At 45.5% G+C, this 23,595-nt stretch overlaps 1 pseudogene; it reads left to right on the top strand.

Moving 5' to 3' along the window:
- The first annotated feature begins 20,081 nt into the window (after positions 1-20,081).
- On the top strand, positions 20,082-21,100 carry LOC135887307 (olfactory receptor 6N1-like; annotated as a pseudogene).
- Positions 21,101-23,595: the final 2,495 nt, after the last annotated feature.

Below are 23,595 nucleotides of genomic sequence, written 5' to 3'. Positions count from 1 at the left end.
CAGAAAATGAGGTGGGCCGGATGGGGGGTTGCTATTAAGGGCTAGGGGTCAGTCACCGACTCGGGAAGGGTTTCTGGCTCCTCTAGTTGCAGCAAGGAAGGGGGGACATAACAGCATTGGGGGGTGCAGTGAGACAGGTTCAAACTAAAACTGGGAGGGGCACAAGCACATGGGAGGGGACATGAGCGCACGAGGGGAGGGGCCAATCAGGGCAAGGGTACCGTAGGGGGAGGGGAACAATGAGGCTGGGAATGGGGCAGAGGAAACACGGGGCAAGCTTCATAGGCTGGGGTGGGTCAAACAGACAAAGGCTGCAGATGGAAAGGGCGGGGCAGGCAAACAAACTGGAGCTTGCAAGGGGCTGGGGCAAGGGAGAGGGGCAAAAAGCAGCAAGGGGCAAATGGGTAGGCAGCAGGGGCAAAGCTGGGGGCTTGCTACAGGGAGGAGGGGGTCAATCCAAAGGGGGGGGGGACATGCACCCACGTGCGCTTGCAACAAAAGAAAAGTCAGTTTAGGCTGGCTGCTGTATCAGGCCCAATGGTGCAACAGGGCGTGGCAAGCCTAGGTGAGCAGCTAAGTCCCAGAGGCAGGAGCTCGAGGCAGATGGTGAGTAGCCGGTGGGGGTGGTGGAGGGAGCAACGATGATGGTGGGGGGAGATCGGGGGGGACATAGATGGACCAGGGGGCAGGCTCCACGTCACACCCCCTGTGTCCCACAAACACAGTCTAGACCCCCACCGCAAGAGCACAGTTCAAAAGTTACTCAGTCTGTGAGGGCCCCCTCCATGGTGGTCTGTAGAATTCCTACGCGCTCCCCTACTGGCAGATGGTCCTCTTCTTCTCCTCCTCCTCCGGGCTTCAGCAGCTCCCCAGCAGCAAGCACAGCAACTTTAGGCGGCAGTCTGGTGGCCAGCAGGAAGGACCCCTCTCAAGTGTCAATGGTGGTAGTGTTCACAGCAGCAGGAGCAATGGCTGGGTCCCTCCCTCCCCTCCTCTGGGGAGTGGGCCAGCAGCCCCCCCTCCAGGGGCTGTAGCCGGAGTAGCAGCAACCAAGGGTGGAGGGGGAGTCTAGCAGCCAGCCAGCAAGCAAATAGCAGAGATTGGGGGGGTTAGCTCAGCCAGGGGAGTAGCTGGAGCAGCAGCAACAGACAGCAGTTGTAGAGAGAACCCAGGGCCTAGTAGCAGGAGGACCAGCCCCCTACCTACCTTCCTCTAGGCCAGTGGGGTACAGGAGTCTGGTCAAACGGCAAACACCCCAGCTACTGGCTGAACAGTTTTCTGTTCCTGAGTGACCAGAGCAGGGGCTGCACTAGAGTAATCAGGAACCTGCTAGAACCAGTTAAGGCAGGCAGGCTACTTAGGACACCTGGAGCCAGTTAAGAAGAAGCTGCTAGAATCAATTAAGGCAGGGTAATCAGGGCACCTGGGTTTTAAAAGCAGCTCACTTCAGTTTGTGGTGTGAGTGTGAGGAGCTGGGAGCAAGAGGTGCAAGGAGTGGAGAGTGAGTGCTGCTGGAGGACTGAGGAGCACAAGCGTTATCAGACACCAGAAGGAAGATCTTGTGTTGAGAATAAGGAAGGTGTTTGGAGGAGGCCATGGGGAAGTAGCCCAGGGAATTGTAGCTGTTGTGCAGCTGTTCCAGGAGGCACTTTAGACAGCTGCAGTCCACAGGGCCCTGGGCTGGAACCTAGAGCAGAGGGTGGGACCGGGTTCCCTCCAAACCTCCCAATTGACCTGGACTGTGGGTTATTCCAGAGGAGAAGGTCTCTGGGCTATTCCCCCAACCCACATGGTGAATCTCTGAGGCAAGAAAATCCACCAATAAGCACTGGACCCACCAAGATAGAGAAGGAACTTTGTCACAGTGGATAGAAAGCTGGCTCGATTGTCAGACTCAACAGATGGGGATCAACGGCTTGATGTCTACTTTGCAGCCGGTATCAAGTGGAGTACCCCAGGGGTCAGTTCTGGGGCCGGTTTTGTTCAACATCCTTATTAATGATCTGGATGATGGGATTAATTGCACTCTCAGCCAGTTTGCAGATGACACTAAGCTGGGGGGAAAGGTAGATATGCTGGAGGGTAGGAATAGGGTCCAGTGTGACCTAGACAAATTGGAGTATTGGGCCAAAAGAAAATGGATGAGGTTCAACAAGGACAAGTGCAGAATCCTGCACTTAGGAAGGAAGAATCCCATGCATGGCTACAGGCTGGGGACCGACTGGCTAAGCAGCAGTTCTGAAGAAAATGACCTGGGGATTACAGTAGACGAGAAGCTGGATCTGAGTCATCAGTGTGCCCTCGTTGCCAAGAAGGCCAATGGCATATTGGGCTGCATTAATAGGAGCATTGCCAGCAGATTGAGGAAAGTGATTATTCCCCTCAATTCGGCACTGGTGAGGCCACACCTGGAGTATTGTGTCCAGTTTTGGTCCCCTCACTACAGAAGGGATGTGGACAAATTGGAGAGAGTCCAGTGCAGGGCAACAAAAATTATTAGGGGGATAGAGCACATGACTTGTGACGAGAGGTTGATGGAACTGGGCTTATTTAGTCTGTAGAAGAGAAGAGTGAGGGGGGATTTGATAGCAGCCTTCAACTACCTGAAGGGGGGTTCCAATGAGGATGGAGCTAGGCTGTTCTCAGTGGTGGAAGATGACAGAACAAGAATCAACGGTCTCAAGTTGCAGTGGAGGAAGTCTAGGTTGGATATTATGAAAAACTATTTCACTAGAAGGGTGGTGAAGCACTAGGGAGGTGGTGGAATCTCCATCCTTAGAGATTTTGAAGGCCCGGCTTGACAAAGCCTTGGCTGTGATGATTTAGTTGGTGTTGGTCCTGCTTTGAGCAGGGGATTGGACTACATGACTTTCTGAGGTCTCTTCCAACCCTAATATTCTATGATTCTATGATTTATCCTGGTGTAGCTCTGTGAGGTGGATTATCCACTCTCCATCACAATGTGCATCTCTTCTCAACTAGAGCTGGCCTACACATTGTGTTTTTAACAATATACAGATTGTTTAATTCTATCTAATCAGCATTTTCCAGCAGAAAACTTCCATCAGAAAATGTTTAGCCATCTTTCCTGTTGTGCTTGAACACTACTCCATCTTCCTGCCATGTCCAGCTGCTGGGGATATGATATGTAGCTGTGTGTTCCTCCGCACCTGTCAATTTCTCCCCAGCCCTTAGTTCACAAGCTCCTCTACGACCTTTTTAATTTTATATGCCAGCAATCTTGGTCTCTTTTGGTTTAGGTGGAGCCCATGCTTCCTGTATAGGCTCCTCCTTTCCCAAAAGGTTCCCCAGTTCCTAATAATACCCTCCTTCCTACACCATTACCTCATCCACACTTTGAGACCCTACGGTTCTGCCTGTCTACCTGGGCCTGTGTGTGGAACTGGGAGCACTTCAGATAATGCTACCATAGAGGTCTAGGACTTTAACTTCTTTCTTAGCAACCTAAATTTGGCCTCCAGGACACCTCTCCTACCTTTTCCTGTGTCATTGGTACCTACGTGTACCATGACTGCCAGCTCCTTCCCTGCACTGCACATATGCCTATCTAGATCTCTCGAGAGATCCGCAACCTTTGCACCCAGCAGGCTACTCACCATGCGTTTCTCCTGGTCATCACAAACCCAACTATCTGTATTTCTAATAATCAAATACCACATTACTATTACCTGTCTCTTCCTTCGAATTGGGATCCTCTCCCCCGGAGGGGTGTTCTCAGTGTGAGAGGATTCTGTGATGTCATCTGAAAGGAGGGTCCCAATTATGGGATCCTTTCCCTCTGCTCCAATTTGGTGTTCTCCTTCCCCAAGACTTTCATCCTCCTCAACAGCACAGAGGCTGGTCTTGCTGCTTAAGGTGTTAAAAGAGGCCTATCCATTCCCTAGGAAAAAAGGGACAAGATCTCAACCCTTGCATAACCCTTCAGATTTGGAGGGGAAAGATAAATATATCTGTGTAGACATAATTCTTTTTCCGATTCTGGGAGGAGTAATGAAAAAATGCTGCAGCGATTTAAAAAGGAAACTTAAAAATCACCTTTCATGCCCACACATCACATTCTCTGACAAACACATACATCCCATCGAAGGAAGACTTCCCAGAACAGAAAAAGAATTTTTCATGACAGGATATTTAACCTGCCGTCTTAAGTGGGACCAATTCTGTTCCCCTCCAACAGGGAAAGAGGGATGAGTCCTGGTCCCAAATTAAAGGGAGGACCCAAACAGAGTAGCCTAAAAACCCAAAGCCGCAAAAGGGAAAAGACTTAAACCCTAGAGGCAGGGAGGTCCATCACAACCACTGCGGTCCTAATTTTCCTGTAGGAAAATGGGGCTGTGACCTGAACCCTAACGACAGAGCGGTCACTCATCTTATCTGTTTCAGGGAATAATCACCATTTGAAAGAAAAAAGGTGGAGACCTGAACCCTAGTTACAGGATGGCTGGCGGAGAGGTGCAGCTAGCAGGATGGCTCATGGAGAGGTGTGGCTAGCAGGATGGCTAGCAGAGAAGCACGGCTGGCAGCGAAGACTGCAGCAGAACCCCACGCAGAGACATGGCAATCGGCCATCGACCCGAGCAGCGGAGCATGCAAGATGCCCCCATACCTCCCTCCCCACTTCCACTCAAGCGCAAACTCAAACAAAGAGGTGAAGGAGGCCATGAGGAAAGCTCTTAGGAAATGTATTACTTTCCAGAGTTCAAAAATTTTACCTAACTGGGGGTTTTTCAGGTTAAAATGAACTAGATACACAAATATTTAAAAATTTTTCCACATGAAATGTTCTCCCTAAGGAGATGGAGAGACAGAACCACATCTTTACTAGTAACATTGTTCAATGCATTGCTAGAAGCTGCTCATTTATAGTCTTGGAAGGATTTGGATTTTTTCAGTAAGCATTGGTAAACATCGATTTCACTGTACACACAAACCACCGAAAAAATATTTCCATCAACACCAATCAAAATTTATAGATGTACAAAGTAAGAAAAATGCTTCTTGAGGACATATTAGAGTTTGATTTATGGATTTTACTTTGTGTATTTTGACATGTGATATTGACAATTTGTATTTTAAGGATTATAAAGCTTTAACTTCACAAATCTCAGTGTCTGTCACTAAATAATTGTTTGACACCCCTAGTCTGACACACACCCTATAGTTTTGGGGAAGAGTGAACATTTAAATCAATAAAAATAAAAAAAATGCTTAAAAACACTGATATTCTCCACTAAAATTATTTTAAAAATATCAAAATTTAATTCTGCCAAGCCTACTCCTAATACCACGGTGATGGGTGTCATATAAACAGACGACTAAACTAGAATGGAATAGAACAAACAAATCTTGTATAGGTTGCATCAGGACACACCCCTGCCATCCCATACCCTATAAGTGTGGAAATCGGAAGGTCAAGGAAAAGCCCCCCGATGTCCCTTGCTACATACACATTCCCTGCAATGCTGTGGGTAAAACACATCACCACACTGGGAGGCTTTTGCTTCCATCTTCAACTCACACTGAAGTGCAATACATACCCCAGCTTCATCACACTCGCCCTCCAACCCAACACCCCAGTGGTGACCTCGGCATCATTATGGCAGAACGACTTCCAACTGCATGAAGCATGTGACTGATGTGCTGATCTGTTGATACAAGGGTGCCAGAGGTCACCATTGTGGTTCAACAAACTGGTGCTGCGGGGCACGGGGGAGCCAGAAGGGCTGGGAGCAGAGTGGGGAAGGGGTCAGGGAGCTGGTGCAGCAGGGGTTGTGGATTCATGAGGGGCTGGGGAAGGGCTAAAGGTAGTGAGGGGGATGGATTTATTTGGGCAGGATGTCCCGGTAGTAGGAGAGAGAAATTAAATCTACTCCTACGGTCAAAATGTCAAATGCCTGGTTAACAGAAAGGAATCTACTGGGTTGAAAATGGCATAGATTTAAGCACAGCTGGTAACATCAGCTTTCTGGGTCATTTCTTCTCTGCTGGGGCGAGGGGGTCTGGAAAAAAGTGAGACCCCCTAGAAAAAAATCTTTAAAGCAACAATTTTTAGATCTTTTATTAGCAAACATTCCCACACTTCAAATGATAAAAAAAACCACCAAAATTCCTTCTTTACCCAATCATTTGACACGGTTAGTTTCTCTTTAACGTACACACCAATAGTAGACGGTCCGTCACCATCCTTTCCACTGTCAAAAGGAATCTGTAGCACAGCCTTCATGATCTTCACATTATCAGACCTGAGAGCAGGCATATAAAATTTCAGCTGAGATGGTTAATGTGTGGCAAAACCATAAGCAACGCTACAAGTTGGTCCTGGAAGTCACTGATTCCGGGATTATTACATGACCTCCGCAATTTCAGCCCCGGGCTTCTGTGATTTATTGTTTATTGCCTACGTCCTGCCTGTGAGTTTTTCTAAAAATAGCTGTGACAAAAATCATAACCTTAATCATAAGCAATGGAAAGCTGGGTGTTACAATTAGAAGGGTAGATGCTTTTAACAACATTCAGTGTATATAGCACATCGCAACATCTACAGTTCAGGTTGCCTGAAACTTCCCAGATGAGATTTTCAGCTGCTTATAACTTTTGCAAATTTTAACTAATTCAGCTGAAATTTCCCATGCAGAGTCTTTCACTCCCTCTTGCATGTACCAACACATTATTTGCAGCCTGTCTTTTTTCTCCATCATCCTTTCACTCATTTCATTCCCCACAATCACATTGTATGCTCCCTTCATCACTTGCTCATCTTCCTCCCCCCACACGCAGTTCACTGCATGACCCTGTGCCCTGTCCATCTCTTTTGACCTGATTCTGAGTCCTACTGCATCCCAAAGCATTAGTGCAATGAGACGGACCATCCAGCCGTGCCCAGCCTCAGAACAACCAATGAAAGAGAAGACACTGCTCAGACCAATAAGATCATGTCCCAGACTGGGGAATTAAACCCACACATGGAGCAACAAGAGTTGTGGCCAACCTGCCAACCCAGAACATCTGTCCATGGACCAGCTGCCTCAAATCCTGAGAACTTCAATAAAAAGCCACATCCCTCCCCCCCCCCCATCTTTGCTGTTCTCTCTCTTCTCCCCCATTTTGTCTGTTTTCTGACAAGCAGGGAAAGTGACCACAAAACTCACAGCTGAGTAAAAATCCAAGAACACAACTAACTATGTCTTCCCCACCAAGGACTCTGACAAAAGAAGGGATTCAAACCAATAGCCGGTCTCTGAAAGAGTCACTTAAATAAGTTTTAATTGAGATGAGTGGTTATACAAAACAAAATTCCTGATTCAAAATGCTTCATGTGTTGTACACTAATCAATACAATTCCAAATTTTTGCATGAATTTTCTAGTGTGCTTGTCATGAGTCTAAGCAGGCTGAGGTTTCTGTATTCCAAACCCCAAACCAAATTTAACTATTAATGTTGTACAGTGACAAGGTCATGTGAACAGCTTTGACTCTGTGGGCTCATTGATTCCATTAAAATTGAGAACATTTCCTAGCAGCTCTAATATGGAATAGACCATACATGGCCAAAGGTAAGAAATGAGAGGTTGTGTTCTTAGGCATCTAGAGGGCAGAGGACATAAGGAATGGGAAAGGTGTGGTGATGCTGTTCAGTGGCCAATGGACAGCAGCAGAAATGGAAGGGCAAGAAAGGGGCAGTCACACTGCCAAGTGACCAGCAGGGGGCAGTGTAAAGAGGTAAAGCTGTATAATACAGACTAGAAGGCATCAGTGTAAATGGTGAAAAAAGAACTTTGTGGAGCAATGGACCTCTATATTATGTAATGAACTGGAAAAATCTTTAGAAACCAAAGTGAGGAATATATGAGTGAGCAATGTATAAATGAAGATATTGAGGAACTCTGTAGTCATGTTAATAAGGAATCAGAGGCAGACAGCCAAGCCATTCCTAGGATACCAACATTACCTAAAGTCAGGAAAAGTGTACCACCATGGAACAAGGAATGTGAAATGGTAGCAGATGTTAAGGGACAAGAAATGAACTGTTATACTGAATGATGACCAACAGGGACACAAGAGCATCAAGGATGGAAAGAGGCAGCTAACAGCATCCACTGAAGCTAACTCTAGAAGAGAGGAGAAGGTAAGAACAGAACAATAGACTGTCATGATGTGTAATTGACACTAAGAGCAGCAGATTGGAAGAAATGAGGAAGGGTCAGGAATATTGACCAATCGATTACAGAACAGGACAAAGTAATGTGGAAAGGTCAGTGATGCTGCAAGATGTCCACTAGAGGGCAGCATATTCTAAGCAGGAAAAATGGGCAGCTAGTTTCTGAAATGCCCACTAGATGGCAGCAGATAAAAGCTTATTATTAATTATTATTTATTATAGGGACAGTACATTATAACAGGCCACCACCTTGGACAGGTATCTATGAAAAATTTAAACTAGTTATTTGTTATGTGAAGTATTTTCCCCCATGGGATTTTTCCTTCATTTTATAAGGAATCAATAAGTCACATTGGGCAATTTCACAAAAAAAGCTTTGGAGACAGAAAATTAGTCAGCTGGGAGATAGGTTAAAGTGGGACCCTTCTTACACAGTTCAAAAATCATCACCATAAAAATGAACAAAGCCTAGAAGGGGTTGAGAATATTGTTTTCCCAATCAATTTTGCAATCAAGCTAATCATAAATAAATAAAGTGGTTTGTCGCCCAAAGGCTGAAACAAACTATACTTTATTTGGGTTCATATGAGATTTTTTTTGTTTTAACCAAAAATAACTTTGAGCTTGTATACCAGCTTCTGGAAGGCAGGTGTGTGGAGAACTGTGTAATGAAGAAACAGAATGGATCTATAGACAATATCAAAATAACTTAAGCAACTGTGTGTGAGGGGTGGGTGGATGGGGAACTGCTATCTAGTGGATGGAGCTAGACCTTGTCAAATGTGCCCTCTTCTGCTAGTGTCTGCAAGTCCAGAACTCAGATACTGGTCTGTGCTTTGAGCAGGATGACCCCAGTTTCACCTATTCTATTTCCATAGGAACATAGGAATTACCAGACTGGATCAGACACATGGTCCATCTAGTCCAATATCCTGACAGTGGCCCTATCCCGGTGTAAGAGGAAGGTGTAAGAACGCCACAGGAGGCAGAGGTGGGATAATCTGCCCCCCATATAGCTCTCAACTGGATCTCTAATACTTAGAGATTGGCTCAAGCCCTGAAGCATGAGGTTTAGAATCTTTTCCAGAATGTTGGTTGTCATTAATTAGGATAACTCTGAACATTATCCATGTAAATATCCAATCCCTGACATTCCAAATGGTGATGTTTTTCAGATTAGTAATAACCATGACATGCCCACAGGTTAGTTACCTTAGAACAACCAGTGTGCAGTGCTGCTTAGTGCTGCTTTTCGCACCCCAGATATTTCCATCTAGGACGTGAGTTCGAATACACTTTCCTGCTCCCTATCTCTTGAGTCAGTAAGACCAGGGATAGGGGAGACTACTTAGGCAGCCTCCAAATGTCCAGATTCCATTCTGTAACCAGGGAGGGGCTCAAAAGAACTGAATATAAAAAGGATACATTTCTGGAAAACCCTTTCCAAACTGTCATCTCTACAATATCTCTTGCACTTTTGCAGGTACAGATTTAAGAACTCCATGATGCTTGGGATGAATATTGGCCAAAGCAAAGATCAGAAAACCTAAGATGTTTACTTTAAAACAGGTTTTGCCCCAAAAGTGGGCACTGTGCATCACCCCAGTAGATGGAGAATCCTGGACATTTCCTTTCCCATTTTAAATGATTTATTTTCTGCTCCTTTGGGAGAGGCAGGAATCTCTCAGAAATGAGAATCGAACACACACAATGGTCAGGCATCCCACAGGGCACATCCCAGGAATGACACTGGAACTATAGAGAAGCTATTGCAATAGCTATTAGGATACAGCCCAGAGGGCTGTTGCATGGAAAATATGTGAAGTTAGTTCATGATGCAACAGCATAAGAGAGAATCACAGCTACACTTGTCAGAGACGTCATACAGAGAAGTACCCTGTCTTGCCCAGCTCCCATTCACTGGTGATGACCCAGCTTTCACCCTTAGGGTCCTGGGCTGAAAGTATTGTGTGGGGGAAAGGTCCTTGCATGCTAGTCCTGCTCCTGACGTATGGGCTGAGATCCCTAAAAGGAGGTTTCCAGCATGTTCTCTGTGGTCACCTCTGCTCCAGGACTGGTGTATATAGTGTAAAAACAAACACGTTACACTAAGAACTTACCCAGAATACACATCACTGGTTTTCCAATGGGAAACCAATCTGCAAGACCCTGAATTCTGCTACCGCTCAACAGAAGGGTGAGAATACTGTTAAATAAACCAACATTAGTAATTACTGATAACATCAAAGTTCCTTGGGAGAAATATTTCCATTGGGGGGTGTGAGTGGGAGAGAGATTCTTTCATCCCAATCTTTCATTTGCAAACTATGGATTAAATTTACTTTACATTCAGTTTCCTGTGTGTCTATTAAACTGTGGGGCTTCATCACCCAATCTGGCCTGCCTGAGTCATCTTAGCCATTGTTTCTTATGCAATTGTTCAACTGAAGGCAATGGGACAGTTGACATGAGCAAAGATTGCTGAGTAGTCTCAGTCTCTACATGGCCATGCACTCCAGGGGCGCTACATTACATTTCAGCCATGCAGAGCAATGATCACATACAGCTGGTAGCAGAAAGCCAATTCCTCTGGGTGAGGGAGGTTGGTTGCATCAGGACAGTTGTTTGTACTGTCTGCACAGAAAACAGAGTTAACTCCCCAGGCTCAACCTCTTCAGCAGTGGAATCAAGGGAGATGCAGCCTTCCATGGAGAAGGATACAAATATGAGGACTCTGCACTTTGTAAACAGAGGCGGAAGAATATGCTCTAAGACATATCGCAGCTGCTGCTCGTCCATTCAGGTAAATGCAGATGTCTTTGCTGAGCAGATCCAGTTTCTACTGAATGAGGAGACCCAAAAACCTCAGTGGCAGAAACTGAGTCCTGGCCAAACCCTGGAAATAAGAGGTCACCACTCGAAGCTTGAGCTGTCCTGTGGTTACAGGTGAGCACCATCTTCCTGACTGCATTTCTATACCACCTTCCAAACAGGGGCATGAATGTGCTTTGTGAATATTGTTGGCAGTGTTGTTGTACCCGTGTTAGTCCCAGGATATTAGAGACACAAGATGGGTGAGTTGATATATTTTACTGGACCAAGTTTGGTTGGAGAGAGAGACAAGTTTTCTAGCTCTCAAAAGCTTGTCTCTCTCACCCACAGAAGTTGGTCCAATAAAAGATATTGCCTCACCTTCCCAAAGCAGTGCCAGTCAGTGTTAATAGCACCATTAACAATGGGGAAATTAAGATATATGTCTTGTGAAAGGTTCTCAGCTAAGGATGTGGCTCAGGATAACTAAGCCTGGAACAGAATAATGGAAATCAAAACTAAGTGAAGCTGAGAAAAAGGAACATTAAAATGGCATATTAGGTGGGTAAAGTGTAAGAACGAAATTAGGAGGATGAGAGGGAATTTGAAAAACAAATGGTTTTAGTTAAAAGTAAATAACAAAAACTGTTTCACTATATCTGAATCAGGCAAGATGCAAGAGAATCCATGAGTCAGCTGAACCCAGGCAATAAACAAGATATAGACATTGCTTAGGTGCTATGGTTGAGACTTTTAAACCACCTAGGAATTGGGTGTCCTAATCTCCTATTAGAATTAATGTCCCAATCCTATAGACAGTTTGACAACCTCCTCTCAAATGATTTCTTTGTATCGATCTTCACCAAAAAGTATTACAAGTTATCTGCGCCAGGTCAACTTTTTTCAGGAAACAGCCTGTCAGAGGCTGAAATATCAAAAGATTAGATAATTGAACTAACTGGAATTTTGGGTTTCTCTATCACTTTAGGAGAATGTAGTAATATAGGAATTGCCAGATTAGACCAGACCCAAGGGCCATCCTGTTCAGTATCATTCTCTGAGAGTGAGAAGGACTAGATGTTTCAGAGGCAAATATAGGAACATTGCAATAGCAGTACTGGGGTAATCTCCCCTCACATGTGTCGTGTTGGTCTATAATAGCTCGGTTTGGAATGGGTATTAAACCTCATGTTTTGGGGGTTAAGCCAATCTCTATTGTTGCCATTAATTATGACTCTGGATATTTATATGGCTATCAGGAACATCCAATCTCTTCTGGAATCTAGTTAAGTCCTTCATATCAATGACTTCCTGTGGCAGTGAGTGTGATGCTCCCAATGGGGAAGCAAGAGTGTGAGTGCCAAACTCAGGACTGACAGTTACAAACCAGGGCACAAACCCCTCATTGGTTGTCAGGTCTAAACTTAGATTTCACCAACCAACTGCACTGAGTGCAAACTCCTCAGGCACTTTAACAGCCTTGACAGAGTCCCCCCCAGAAAGTCCCCTTGGCTGTGCCGGTCTGTCCTGCCACCCAGCTGAGCATATCTGTGGTACACGACCCCTTATGCCAAGAATCACAGCAATATTCAGGTTACTCCTGACTTCCCCCAGGTCAACTGCACTTTAGGTCTCACACCAAAGACGACGCTTGCAGCCAGTCCTATAGCGAACTGCTATATAGGAAGATTTATTAAATAGGAAAAGGCAATGAGAGTTCTTTACTAGGTTAAAGCAAGAAAACAGACCCATGAATGAGTCACAGTCTCAGGTTTCAAAAGGTAATACAGGCGTCTCTCAGCAGTAAGCTATATTTGACCTTTAGGACTAACCCAGGCTAAGCAGCTGGGGATCTCTTGCTAATGCCTAGAAACACCCTGCCCCAAGCATCCAAGCAGCATAGAGATCCCTAGTTCCTTTTGTTTGCGGTTTTTATCCCCCTCCTGCCATCTGCTCTGAGCTGCAAACTCAATCCACTCGCATGACTCATCTTCATAGGGAGGAGAGCAAAACAATAAGAGTCTCTAGTCCTTTTGTTGATTGTTTCTCAATCCAGCTGTAGGGAGATTCCGGTTGGAATATCCACCCATAGCACACCCGGTATTAGGGTGACCAGATGTTCCAACTTTATAGGGACAGTCCCGATATCATAGAATCATAGAATATCAGGGTTGGAAGGGACCTCAGGAGGTCATCTAGTCCAACCCCCTGCTCAAAGCAGAACCAATTCCCAACTAAATCATCCCAGCCAGGGCTTTGTCAAGCCAGGCCTTAAAAACCTCCAAGGAAGGAGATTCCACCACCTCCCTATGTAACGCATTCCAGTGCTTCACCACCCTCCTAGTGAAATAGTGTTTCCTAATATCCAACCTAGACCTCCCCCACTGCAACTTGAGACCATTGCTCCTTGTTCTGTCATCTTCCACCACTGAGAGCAGCCGAGCTCCATCCTCTTTGGAACCCCCCTTCAGGTAGTTGAAAGCAGCTATCAAATCCCCCCTCATTCTTCTCTTCTGGAGACTAAACAATCCCAGTTCCCTCAGCCTCTCCTCATAAGTCATGTGCTCCAGACCCCTAATCATTTTTGTTGCCCTCTGCTGGACTCTATCCAATATTTCCACATCCTTCTTGTAGTGTGGGGCCCAAAACTGGACACAGTACTCCAGATGAGGCCTCACCAATGTCGAATAAAGGGGAACGATTACGTCCCTCGATCTGCTGGCAATGCCCCTACTTATACAGCCCACAATGCCGTTAGCCTTCTTGGCAACAAGAGCACACTGTTGATTCATATCCAGCTTCTTGTCCACTGTGACCCCTAGGTCCTTTTCTGCAGAACTGCTACCTAGCCATTCGGTCCCTAGTGTGTAGCACTGCATAGGATTCTTCCGTCCTAAGTGCAGGACTCTGCACTTGTCCTTGTTGAACCTCATCATGGTTTTTTTGCCCAATCCTCTAATTTGTCTAGGTCGCTCTGTATCTGTTCCCTACCCTCCAGCGTATCTACCACGCCTCCCAGTTTAGTGTCATCTGCAAACTTGCTGAGAGTGCAGTCCACACCATTTTCCAGATCATTAATAAAGTTATTAAACAAAACTGGCCCCAGGACCGACCCTTGGGACACAACGCTTGAAACCGGCTGCCAACTAGACATGGAGCCTTTGATCACTACCCATTGAGCCCGACAATCTAGCCAGCTTTCTATCCACCTTACAGTCCATTCATTCAGCCCATACTTCTTTAACTTGGCAGCAAGAATACTGTGGGAGACAGTATCGAAAGCTTTGCTAAAGTCAAGGAATAACACATCCACTGCTTTCCCCTCATCCACAGAGCCAGTTATCTCATCATAGAAGGCAATTAGGTTAGTCAGGCACGACTTCTCCTTGGTGAATCCATGCTGACTGTTCCTGATCACTTTCCTCTTCTCTAAGTGTTTCATAACTGATTCCTCGAGGACCTGCTCCATGATTTTTCCAGGGACTGAGGTGAGGCTGACTGGCCTGTAGTTCCCCGGATCCTCCTTCTTCCCTTTTTTAAAGATGGGCACTACATTAGCCTTTTTCCAGTCATCCGGGACCTCCCCCAATCACCATGAGTTTTCAAAGATGATGGCCAATGGCTCCGCAATCACATCCGCCAACTCCTTTAGCACCCTCGGATGCAGCGCATCTGGCCCCATGGATTTGTTCTCATCCAGTTTTTCTAAATAGTCCCGAACCACTTCTTTCTCCACGGAGGGCTGGTCGCCTCCTCCCCATACTGTGCTGCCCAGTCCAGCAGTCTGGGGGCTGACCTTGTTTGTGAAGACAGAGGCAAAAAAAGCATTGAGTATATTAGCTTTTTCCACATCCTCTGTCACTAGGTTGCCTCCCTCATTCAGTAAGGGGCCCACACTTTCCTTGACTTTCTTCTTGTTGCTAATATACCTGAAGAAACCCTTCTTGTTACTCTTAACATCTCTTGCTAACTGCAACTCCAAGTGCAATTTGGCCTTCCTGATTTCACTCTTGCATGCCTGAGCGATATTTGTATACTCCTCCCTGGTCATTTGTCCAATCTTCCACTTGTTGTAAGCTTCTTTTTTGCGTTTAAGGTCAGCAAGGATTTCACTGTTAAGCCAAGCTGGTCGCCTGCCCCCTGGCAGTGCCCCCACACTCTGGGTCTCCCTTCCCAAGGGAACCCCCACCCCCTATCCCCACCTTGCCTCAATGGCTACTGCCAGTCATCATCTAGCCCCCACTTCCTGGGGCAGACTGCAGTCTGTAAACCACTGATATTTGGGGCTTTGTCCTATACGGGTGTCTATTACCCACCCCACCATCTCCTGTCCTGATTTTTCACACTTGCTATCTGGTCACCTGATCTGGTACAGATGGGTTTCCTTTTTCAGGAGAGGCTTCATGTCTGTGGAAGAGCAACTCTTCACAATCATTTAACGTCCTTCTCCTGTGTGGCGATTCATACTCACAGAAGCTCACTACAACTGCTCAAATATTATATTGCAATATGCAACAGACATTACAGGGGAGATTAATGCAGGCAGCAACTGACAAGCATTCAACAGAGTCCAAACATTAAACACTTTCTTATAATTCTAGTACCCATTTTATTAATATTAACCCACAAGTGAGCCAGACTGATTCTACCTTTGTATCTGTTAGTGTCCTGCTGAAAAAGGGGGGACCTTGGCATGAGCTAGCACTTGGTCTGCCAGCATCACAATGAGTGCCACAGTTTAATTACACTTTGGATGAACAAATATTTCATTTTATAGATTTTAAGTTGCCCACTGGGGGGGGGGGGGGGGGGGAAGGGAAATGACTTACCAGCGCGGTGGCTCCTGCTGGTTGTCTCGGGAATTAGCTCTTCCAGCCCAGAGCACCCTCTGCAGGCTGGTGTCTCACCTGCCGCTAGCCCCCATGTCCCTCTCGGACCCCGGTGCCCCTTTATCTTTGGGTGCTGCCCCCTGGCAGTGCCCCCACACTCTGGGTCTCCCCTCCCAAGGGAACCCTCACCCTCTATCCCCACCTTGCCTCAATGGCTACTGCCAGTCATCGTCTAGCACCCACTTCCTGGGGCAGACTGCAGTCTGTAAACCACTCATCATCGGCAAGGGGGTTAGGACATGCTGCCTTTGCCTATCTCTGGGCTGCCCCACTGCAGCCCCAGTACATATTTGGTCCTTTTAGCAAGGCCTGCAGCCTGGGGTTTTACCTGGTTGGAGTTCCCCAGCACTGATCTACCTCAGGTCCCCTTGTCAGCTCCCAGGCAGCCAGGTCCTTCTCTCTCAAGAAGCTAGAGAGAGTGGGTGTTTTGCTTCTGGCCCACAGCCCTCTTATAAGGGCCAGCTGGGCCCTGATTGAGCTGGCCACAGCTGTGGTCAGCTACTCACTCAGCTTCCCCAGCTGTTCTTAATCCCTTTTATCCAGCCGCATCCCTCTCCAGGACTGCTTTTAACCCCTTCAGGGCAGGAGTGGGGCAGCCGCTTTTAATTAACCTTTTAATTTTGTTGTATGTTCCCCTTGTTCTTGGAGTAAGGGGCAGGGAAAACAGAAGTTCCCCATTCTACCTTCTCCCAGTTTCTGCAGAAAGAGGAGCGTCAAGAACCTCAGCTGAGAATCCTGAGTCCTGGCTGCCGAACCCTGAGAAACAAGACCTCATCACTTCAAGCTTGGGTTGTCTTATAGTTACAGGTGAGCATTGTCTTCCTGAATGCATTTCTATACCACCTTCTAAACAGGGGCATGACTTTGATTTGTGAATATTAGAGGGACAAGGTGGGTGAGGTAATATCTTTTATTGGACCAACTTCTGGTGGTGAACAAGAGACACCTTTGAGCTACACAGAGCTCTTCTTCAGGTGAATATTAACAGTTTTAGCCTCACCTTCCCACTGCAGTGCTGGTCAGCATTCATAGCACAATTTCACAGAGATGGAGCTTGAGATCCATGTCTTGTGACAGGTCCTCAGTTGTGGATCTGCCCCACTGACACAAATGAAGCTACCTTGATTTACACCAGCTGAGGGTCCAGCTTAGTGTGAACCACAATCATAGAACTGGAAGGGACCTCGAGAGGTCATCTAGTCCAGTCCCCTGCACTCAAGGCAGGACTAAGTATTATCTAGACCAGTGGTTCTTAACCTGGGGTGCATGCATCCCCTGGGGGTGTGAGATGCCCTTTCTGGGGGTGCGATCCATGCCAGATTTTTTTAGAAGGTAAATCATCAAAAATACAAATTAAGCACAGGCACATAAGTACAACTGCTTTGTTTAATCAAACCTATGTATTTATTAACATTATACTTTTATTAACAATTACTGTAATATACAAATAAACATTTATTTTCATGTTTTTAAGCTAATTGTAGTGAAATTATTGAGACAATGAAGCTTGAGAATTTCTTTTGTGCTCAACTAGCACTGTTTCCACAACTGGCGAAGACAGCACTGGAGATCCTTGTGCCATTTGTGACTACATACTTGTGTGAGATAGGATTTTCATCACTCTTACACATCAAAACAAAGGCCAGAAATGGCCTAAATGTGAGTGATGACATGTGTGTGGCTATTTCAAAAAAAGTTCCTTGTTTCTCGAACATCATTGAACAAAAGCAAAGCAGAAGAGTCACTGAACTGGTAAACTTAAAACAAAGTGTGTAATTTTTCATGTATTCTTAATTTTACTGCGAAATTAAAATAAATATATAATTCTCTTTCATTCTATAGTTACGATATATCTAGGTTTAAAGAATTGACCTACTTCAACGATTTTTGATAAGGGGTGCGAGAATATATTTTGAGAACCTTAGGGGTGCGGGCTGCAGTAAAGGTTAAGAACCACTAATCTAGACAATCCCTGAGAGGTGTTTGTCCAATCTGCTCTTAAAAATCTCCAATGAAGGAGATTCCACAACCTCCCAAGACAATTTATTCCAGTGCTTAACCACTCTGACTGTTGGGAAGTTTTTCCTAATGTCGAACCTAAACCGCCCTTGCTGAAATTTAAGATCATTGCTTCTTGTCCTATCCTCAGAGGTTAAGGAGAACAATTTTTCTCCGTCCTCCTTGTAGCAACCTTTTAAATACTTGAAAACTGTTATGTCCCCTCTCAGTCTTCTCTTCTCCAGACTAAACAAACCCATTTTTTTTTCAATCTTCCTTCATAGGTCATATTTTCTAGACCTTTAATTATTTTTGTTGCTCTTCTCTAAACTTTCTCCAGTTTGTCCACATCTTTCCTGAAATGTGGCACCCAGAACTGGACACAATACTCCAGTTGAGGCCTAATCAGCGTGGAGTAGAGCAGAAGAATTACTTCTCGTGTCTTGCTTACAACACTCCTGCTAATACATCCCAGAATGAGGTTTGCTTTTTTTTGCAGGAGTGTTACACTGACTCATATTTAGCTTGTGATCCACTATGATCTCCAGATCCCTTTCCGCAGTACTCCTTCCTAAGCAGTCTTTTCCCATTTTGTATGTGTGCAACTGATTGTTTCTTCCTAAGTGGAGTACTTTGCATTTGTCCTTATTGAATTTCATCTGATTTACTTCAGACCATTTCTTCAGTTTTTTCCAGATCATTTTGAATTTTAATCCCATCCTCCAAAGGACCCCTCCCAGATTGGTATCATCCGTAAACTTTATAAGCGTACTCTCTATGCCATTATCTAAATCATTGATGAAGGTATTGAACAGAACCAGACCCAGAAGTGATCACTGCGGGACCCCACTCATTATGCCCTTCCAACATGGCTGTGAACCACTGATAACTACTCTCTGGGAAAAGTTTTCCAATCAGTTATGCACCCACCTTATAATAGCTCCATCTAGGTTGTATTTCCCCAGTTTGTTTATGAGAAGGTCATGTGAGACAGTATCAAAAGCCTTACTAAAGTCAAGATATACCATATCTACAGTTTCCCCGCTTTCCACAAGGCTTGTTACCCTGTCAGAGAAAGCTTTCAGGTTGGTTTGACATGATTTGCTCTTGACAAATCCATGCTGACTGTTACTTATCACCTCATTATCTTCTAGGTGTTTGCAAATTGATTGCTTAATTATTTGCTCTATTATCTTTTTCCAGGTACAGAAGTTAAGCTGACTGGTCTGTAATTCCCCAGGTTGTCCTTATTTCCATTTTTATAGATGGGCACTATATTTGCCCTTTTCCAGTCTTCTGGAATGTCTCCCATCTTCCATGACTTTTCAATGGGGTGCTGAGAGATGATCGAGTCCTACTAGCCTGGATCACACATGCCAGATTATTTCTAGACTCTGAGTTCAGGGACAGCATCTTTCCCCACCCCCACCCCAGTGCCTTTCTTGCTCCTCTATTATCACCCAACATTTATTATGGAGTGAGGAGGGTCACTCCCCAGTTAGGGTTGCATATCAGCCTGGTTCTGCCCCTTCCTAAGACCCACCCTCGAAAGAGCTGTATTTTATTACTGCTACATAGCTAATGTCGGGAAACAGAAAAGGTATTGTCATTCACTCACCACATCACCATCACAGGAACTAAGGGAGAATTTACTCCACTTCATAATTTATGGCATAAACTGATCTCTTGTGAGGGGGTGAAAATTGTTCTTTTTCCTACAGGGCACTGAAATGCTGAATATACCAGGATATATTGTTAGAATTAATGAAAATAAATCTAATAGAAGGTCAGTGCCTAAGAACTCTAGACAGCATTGAAAAACCTCAGTTCAAGATTTTAGTTGTTTGATTTTGACTCCTAAGACATAGCATGATTCTAGTCACTGACAGAAAAGAAATACAGCATTTAAGCATTAATGTTAAGCTCTAAGATGTCACTAAAGGGATATAATGGTAGATAAAGAAATAGTCTGATCCGTTATATCAGTACTTGGCTACCAGAGATATGGGCTGTCACAGTAGTGATTGCTCTAATCATGGCAGAGGCTGGTCTACATGGATACAAATGTTCTGTTCTCAAATTGAGACTTCTGGCACTTTGCTCTGAACTCTACATTTAGATTTAAAATTTCAGCCTCTAAAATGAAACTTGACTTATGGAATACTTATGGAATTAATTAATGCAACTTGACTAACCTTAAACTCTATGTTCTTCCAATTCAATTGCACAGCTTGTTTTATTGTTCCTGGACTGAAACCATGACAGACAGAGACTGGGGAAACCAAACGGCCATCACAGAATTCATCATTCTGGGATTCGGGGATCTCCCTAACCTGCAAATTCTTCTCTTCCTGATGTTCCAAGTGATCTACATGGCAACCGTGGCTGGGAACACCCTCATGGTGGTGCTCATTGCGGCTGACCAGCACCTTCACACCCCCATGTACTTCTTCCTGTGCAACTTGTCCTGCCTGGAGACCTGCTACACCTCAACCATCCTGCCCAGGTTGCTGGCCAGTCTCCTGACTGGGGACAGAACCATCTCAGTCAGTGGCTGCTTCATGCAACTCTATTTCTTTGGTTTTCTGGCATGTACAGAATGCTATCTCCTAGCAGTGATGTCTTATGATCGGTATTTAGCGATATGTAAACCCCTGCACTATTCAACTCTTATGAATATCAGGTTTTGCCACCAGTTGGCTGCTGCGTCATGGTTAAATGGTTGTCTGGTTGTTGCCATCTTTGTCTTATTCCTATCACAGTTAATATTCTGTGGCCCAAATGAAATTGACCATTTCTATTGTGATTCCAATCCAGTGATGGAACTCTCCTGCAGTGACACCCACCAGGTCATATTGCTGGCTTTCATAATAGTCTCCATATTCACCCTGCCTCCATTCCTACTAACCCTGACCTCCTACGTGTGTATCATCGCCACCATACTGAGAATCCCTTCCACCAGGGGGAGGCAAAAAGCCTTTTCCACCTGCTCCTCTCACCTCATTGTGGTGACAATTTTCTATGGATCCATAATGATTGTGTACCTGCTACCGAAACATGAAACACTGAGAGACCTGAACAAAGTGGTCTCTCTTTTCTACACGGTCCTGACTCCACTGGTAAATCCCCTCATCTACAGCCTGAGAAACAGAGAGGTTAAGGATGCCTTGTGCAAAGCAGTCAGTAAATATGTGGCTTTCAGCAAAACGTGCAGAGACTCCTAGAGAATAACTTAGCCTGAGGTTTTCAAAGCTGCGTGGGTGATTTAAGCAATCAGCCCCCATTAAAATTAAGTTGAAAACTCCCATTGGAAATCTCAGCAGTAATGTGAAAAAGAAATGGAGATGATCTGCATGGAGTTACTGAGACAGTCTTTATGGTCCCCTGCTGTGTAATAATAATATAATAAATGGAGATATCCCATCTCCTAGAACTGGAAGGGACCTTGAAAGGTCATCGAGTCCAGCCCCCTGCCTTCACTAGCAGGACCAAGTACTGATTTTTTGCCCCAGATCCCTAAGTGGCCCCCTCAAGGATTGAACTCACAACCCTGGGTTTAGCAGGCCAATGCTCAAACCACTGAGCTATCCCTCCCCCCTATGATGATGTCTATGACATCTTCCAGGAAAGTGAGGATGTTGACAGCTGTGTCACTCTCTCATGTTCAGCACTGATACACACAGTATGATGGTATTTTTCTCCAGAGTGTTGGCTAAATGTTCACCCTCTGTGAGGAGCGTGTACAACGTCTGAAACCGCACAGAGCTGACATTGTGTAAGGCCAAAATCCACTAACGATTAAAGTAAATCCCTGGGTATATCCCCTGTTCATTGTTTCTCTACGTAAGATAATAAAGTCTTGTAATCAAATTCAGACAGTCTAATACAAACAAAACACAATGAGTGACTGTGACAGTGTACCCCATAAGGCTTTATGGGGGGGTGTTTATAAATGTATGTATGATATAACTGGAATATGTTTTGTGCTGCCTGTGCCATGTAACATATCTCGGTAAAGGTTATGGTCTATTATATCTATTCATCCTATTTGTACATGTATATCATTTTCTACTCGAGGTTAAGAATATGGGCTGTATGCTTGCTTGGTTTCTAAGGCCTGGTCTACACTACGAGTTTAGGTCGACTTTAGCAGCGTTACATCGAATTAAGCCTGGACACGTTGACACTGCTAAGTCCTTTATTTCGACTTTAAGGGACCTTTAAACTGGTTTCTTTACTCCACCTCCGACGAGGGGATTAGCGCTAAAATCGGCCTTAGCGGGTCGGAATTGGGGTAGTGTGGACGGAATTCGACCTTATTGGCCTCCGGGAGCTATCCCACAGTGCTTCATTGTGACCGCTCTGGACAGCACTCTCAACTCAGATGCACTGGCCAGGTAGACAGGAAAAGCCCCGCGAAATTTTGAATTTCATTTCCTGTTTGCCCAGCGTGGAGAACACAGGTGACCACGCAAAGCTCATCAGCACAGGTAACTGTGATGGAGTCCCAGGATCGCAAAAGAGCTCCAGCATGGACAGAACGGGAGGTACGGGATCTGCTCGCCATATGGGGAGATGAATCAGTGCTAGGTGAACTCCGTAGCAGTAAGCAAAATTGCAAAATATTAGAAAAGGTCTCAAAGGCCATGAAGGACAGAGGCCATAACAGGGACGCACAGCAGTGCCACGTGAAAATTAAGGAGATAAGGCAAGCCTACCACAAAGCCAGAGAGGCAAACGGAAGGTCCGGGGCAGAGCCGAAAACATGCCGCTACTACGCGGAGCTGCATGCCATCCTAGCGGGTGCAGCCACCACTACCCCAACCGTGTGCTATGATTCCATGAGTGGAGAAAGACACAGGGAAGATGGTTCGGAGAACGAGGGAGATGAGGATGGAGATAATGGAGAGAGCTCCCAGCAGCAAGGAAGCAGAGAAACCTGTTTCCCCAACAGCCAGGAACTGTTTGTCACCCTGGACCTGGAACCAGTAACTCCCGAGCTTTCCCAAGGCGTGCTCCCAGACCCTGAGGGCACAGAGGAGACCTCTGGTGAGTGTACCTTTGTAAATATTACACATTGTTTAAAATCAAGCGTGTTTAATGATTAATTTGCCCTGGCAGTCGCGGCCAGTACAGCTAATGGAAAAGTCTGTTAACGTGTATGGGGATGGAGCGGAAATCCTCCAGGAACATCTCCAGAAAGCTCTCCTTCATGTACTCCCAAAGCCTTTGCAAAAGATTTCTGGGGAGGGCTGCCTTATCCCGTCCACCATGGTAGGACACTTTACCACGCCAAGCCAGTAGCACGTAGTCTGGAATCATTGCATAACAAAGCATGGCAGCGTATGGTCCCGGTGTTTGCTGGCATGCAGACAACATCCATTCCTTATTGCTCTTTGTTATCCTCAGGAGAGTGATATCATTCGTGGTCACCTGGTTGAAATGGGGTGATTTAATTAAGGGGACATTCAGACGTGCCCGTTCCTGCTCGGCTGAACAGAAATGTTCCCCGCTGTTAGCCATGCGGTGGGGGGGGGAGGGGAGAGGTGATCATCCCAGAGACTTGGGTTTGTGTGGGGGGGGGGAGGGGAGAAGTGATCATCCCAGAGACTTGGGTGTGTGTGTGGGGGGGGAGGGGTACTTGGGTTTGTGCTGCATGTTAACCCAGAAACCGCAGCCCCTCCTTTTACATTGCAAACCCATTTTAAATGGCCAACCC

This window comes from Emys orbicularis, chromosome 13, assembly GCF_028017835.1.
Source record: "Emys orbicularis isolate rEmyOrb1 chromosome 13, rEmyOrb1.hap1, whole genome shotgun sequence".
Taxonomy (NCBI): domain Eukaryota; kingdom Metazoa; phylum Chordata; order Testudines; family Emydidae; genus Emys; species Emys orbicularis.
This window is presented reverse-complemented; position numbering and strand designations above follow the sequence as displayed.